General features: G+C 43.0%; 1 long non-coding RNA gene across 2 annotated transcripts; it reads left to right on the top strand.

Annotated features, from left to right (window-relative positions):
• The first annotated feature begins 479 nt into the window (after positions 1-479).
• LOC120758319 (uncharacterized) lies at positions 480-3,835 on the top strand. 2 transcript variants are annotated; one of them, XR_005702857.1, is made up of 4 exons: positions 480-600; positions 699-819; positions 2,182-2,265; positions 2,928-3,835. It is a non-coding gene; the product is annotated as an uncharacterized LOC120758319 (long non-coding RNA). The 2 variants fall into 2 exon arrangements; XR_005702856.2 differs by having other exon boundaries at positions 2,182-3,835.
• Positions 3,836-4,430: the final 595 nt, after the last annotated feature.

Below are 4,430 nucleotides of genomic sequence, written 5' to 3'. Positions count from 1 at the left end.
CCCAATCTGCAGGCAATTAAAAAAATCTCTTAAACGGACTATTTGCACCTCAGGGGTTTTTCTGTTTTTGTTTTTTAAAAAAGCCTTTCTATAAATGTCTTAAAAATCAGGTGTGTCGACTTAATTATCATATTCCAGGGCAAACACCTTTTGTATCTCACAGTTTACGTGCAGTATCTTAGCTCCTATGTTTTCATAATTCAGGGCATAGGTTAAATAAGTTAGTTCACAGCTGCCCACAGCTATTTAAAAGCATCACTACTGAATTTTAGGATATTTCCCAATGCCTCAGGAAATAAACAGGCCTGATTATCCCCATTCAGAGGACAGCAATATTCCTTGGGAGCATACACACAGCATCCATCCATGAAGACTACTAATTTACAGGGCACATATTTCTGCTATTTGATATTGCACAGGATTTTGCAATGAGTGATTAACCTTAAATGGCTTGATAATCAAGAGCAGATTAGGAGTGAGTGGGTTTGTGGTGTTGGATCAGGTGGTTTCTCTTCTCAGCCTTTCTCCTAGTAATAGGTGGCCCAGTGCTTTTCTCTTGTGACCAAGCTGTGCTCAAAGAAGGCTGGGTGAAGGAGCAGGGTAAGGTGGCAGAACCCGTGGAGGCATGGGGGAGCTGTCCCCATCTCTTCTGGTTTCTCATTTGGTGTTCTCCATGTCCCCGTGCTGGGCTGCTGCAGAAGCTGCACATCTATCACGGCTCACAAAAATGGGGGCTCCTTTGCCAAGCTGCTGAGAAACTCATCCCCTCACCTCCAGAGAGCTGGGTTTGATTTGCTCCCAAAGACCAGCAACTGTCAGGTTCGTGCCCCAGCAGGACCTGGGACCATCCAGGATCTGACAACAAAGCCATTTGGTGGGAGGCTCTATGCCAACCCAGTTGCCACACGGGAATTCACATACAGTGGGGCTGTTTGCACTACTGAACAGGGAGTTCATTTGCTTTCATCCAGCTCTTTCAATGTCTTTGTTTGGTGGGCCTTGGAACACTTCCCAAGGAAGGAAGTCCCACCTTTGCCCTGCTGAATTTGGTGGTGAAGGCAAACTCAGGTGGCGGCTTTCTCACAAACAAGCCTCCATCTCCAAGAGCACAATGGTAGCCCACAGCATTGATTTAGGGGAGTGAAAGGGCTGTAGCATTGTCTGTTACCATTGGAGGTTTCCTCTATTAGGCTTTTTGTTTCTCTTTTCTTCTCATAAGAATACATAGTTTAAAGATGAGAAACTTTGGAAAATTTCTCATTCAAATTCTTTCTACTTCACCTTTCCCTCTCTTCATTTCCATGAATGTGTATGTTTGCTGAACCATTTGCTTCTTCCAGCTGATCTCTTCTGCATCCTCAGTGCAGGAAAATCCTCCTCCTCACATCCTCCTCTTTCTTTGTAATGTTCAGAAACCACAGTCGTGGGCAGGACTCATTGCACTGAGGTTTGTGGGAATTTTCTGTGGTCTGAGTTATTTCTGAAACCAGTTATCTTATCAGCTCTTTTTGACAGGATTTGTTGGGTGCATGCTGAGAGAAAACAAAGAGCAAAAGCTTTGAACTTCTAGAGAGAAGTCAAATTGGGGTTCAAGCCCAGCTCACTCTCCTGCTGCAGATAGAACTTCCCTACCATTCCCCTACACTTTGGAACAGCTCTTCCTCTGGCACCTGCCTTCTCTCAAATTGCTGTGAAAGACATGCAAATGTTATTTTCCTTTCTGCTGTCAGCCCTTTTCTCCACATCATCTACTACTTCAAATAACACTTTGAAAAAGGAACTCTGATGTCTGCTTTCAGATGAAAAATGACAATCCCTGGGTAACCTGTTCAAGCACGTTGATGGGGAAGCTGTAATTTCAGGATGGCATCTTTCCCTTTCCAGTCATGAGATTTATTGCAGATGAATGGAACAACCGAGAAGTAATTTCTTACTCGCAAGTTTCAATGGATACGCAAGGAAATGCCCTGATAGTCCATTGAGAATCTACATTAGACATTAATTTGTGCAAGTGCTGTCATAGCAGTGTAACTGCCTTCATCCTAGCATGAAAAGATACCTTCATGAGCGTATTTTCTAAGAAATCTCAGAGGGTTGCTTTATTTGGTTTTGGTTTTGTAAGATCTGATGGTTTCTCTTCTTTAAGGTAAACTAATGCATTCAAACTTTTATTTTTTTTAGGCCCTGTGTATTTATATGCCTTTAGAGATGACTATAGACACCCCTGTGCAAAGGAATAAATGCCATTCCTGCTGTCTTCCTGTGGTGAGGCATTCAGGGGAAACCAGAGAACTGGAAATTAAGCCTAGAGGTGTAGTGGTGCCAGAAGACTGCTGAGAGCCCAAAATGGCTGTTGCACATCACATCCAACCACCAGCACATGTGGTGGCATCTTTCAATTTAGCCTTGTGGATTTTGCTAACTTTTTACCTAGGTCTAATTCCTTTAAAATATGAAAGAAGCTTTTGGGGGGGGAAAAAAAAAAAAATCCCCAAAGTGTATGCAGGGTTTTTTGCTGCTTAGAAGTATAAATTTCCTCTTAAGAGGCCATGATCAGCCAGTTGATTTTGTTGAAGAGCTGATTGTCATAAAGCTCCATGGCACACAGGACACAGTGAAAGTGCTGGCAGCCCTTGAACATGGTCCCATTTATGCCAGAGTTACGATAAATGCTCTGAAAAACACTTCCAGTTATTTTAATTTATTTTTTCTCTGCATCCCTGAACTCTGATCACTTGCAAATTGAAGTGCTCTTAAAAACTTTAAGTACTCCATTAATTTTAAATTGCTCTAAACTCTGCAAGCCCAGAAACCCAAAGCACTCTTGAAAATCTGTAGTGCTGCAATTACTTTGAATCACTCCAAAAATGTGGGTTCAAAATCCATTTTGTATGTTTATTTTTTTTTTTTTTTATTTTCCCTTGCAGCGCAACAAACACTGCGGAGACATAAATCCCTCAGCCCACTAGGAAAAAACCACATCACTCTAAGAACAAGTTTTCATCCAAATTGTTAAAATAAAAAAAGGAGCAACTTTGAGAAAACTTAATAATTCATTAAGAAAACTTAATAAATGCACAAGGATCGCCAGAAAATGTGTATCTTTGCACACTCCTATCCACACTAAGATTAGATGCAGGCGTCTAAAGCAGAAGTTAGTTTGAGATGAGCACCTCCAGAGACTGGCCAGTGCTCTGAGCTGGCTGCTGGTCTGGCTGGGAGCTCTATATATTTCTTATTCCGTATGTACCAGACACTCCCTGTGTGGGAGCTGGGCTCCATCCGAGACCCCCCAGTGCGCATATCAGGCTCCTGGGCTGGTCTGACAGTGAAGAGCCTGGTTCTCTCCCCTGCCCCTGAGGAGTTGTGTGCTCCCCCGTGAACTCCTGCTTCCTCAGCACAGCAAGGGCGCTGTTGAGGAGCCTGAAGATAAGCTGCTTTCAGCTAATATCTCTTCAAAAGGAAATAGCCTTTTGGCAAGGCGTGGGAGGAGCAGCACAGCACTGCCTCCACTGAGGACAAATCACTGTGATCTTCAGCTGCTGGAGGAGAGCTGGGGATGACTAATATGTAATAAAGCAGCACAGGTTTGGTCCCCTGGTAAAGCCTTTGATTTCAGTGGCGGCAACTGACAGATGAAACCAAGAAATGCTTCACATGCTCAGATAACACTGTCTGAATAAATAGAAACTCTAAACAGACTTTTCATTGGAAATAGGATGTGAAATAATAGCTGTGCTGGAAAGATTTTGGGAATCTCTGTTAAGTCATTTGTTTTACCTTTGTTTTCTCGGATTTTTTTTTTTTAAATAAAAAAGATAATTCAGTCACAAAATAAATAATTCAGCATTTTTAAAAAATAAAATGTCTGATCATTTCTTCCAAGAAACAGTATCAAATTTATAGGTTTTCCTTCTTTCTAAAGTAACTGTTTCCATCACAAGTTTGTGGCCTCCCATATGGCTGAGCAATGCAACGCTTTCACCTTCAGTGAAAATAACCATCATGCTTTTGCAACTCTTCCTGTCATAGGTATGTCTGCTGCTTAGTAGGTCTCTACTTTTAGGCTCTGATCTGTTATGTTCAGCTGGGGGTGGGGAATTAAAGTTCTAAAGACCATTTTTCATCTCTCTGGGGAGATTTTCACTTTGGGAGCTCAGCATTCTTGGTTGCCTTTGGCACAGCCTTAGTTACGTGAATACGTGACTTTGAGCCTGCGTGTCCTGCAGTGCCCCCATGGCTGGCACCAGGAAAGGATGTGACACCAGAGCCCATTGCCCTTTTCCTCCTCCACCCTCCCCCTGGCAGATGCACCAGCTTAGACCTGCTTTTGCTGATCACCATGTGTATATTCCAAGGCAGTGAGAGTGTCACCTCTGCACGGGTCTTATCCCTCACTGCCTGGCTCTGTGCTGGCCCCCAGCATGAGA

Source organism: Hirundo rustica, chromosome 12 (genome assembly GCF_015227805.2).
Source record: "Hirundo rustica isolate bHirRus1 chromosome 12, bHirRus1.pri.v3, whole genome shotgun sequence".
In the NCBI taxonomy this organism is placed as follows: Eukaryota; Metazoa; Chordata; class Aves; order Passeriformes; family Hirundinidae; genus Hirundo; species Hirundo rustica.
The sequence above is the reverse complement of the archived record's forward strand: the minus strand, read 5'-3'. Positions and strand labels throughout refer to the sequence as shown.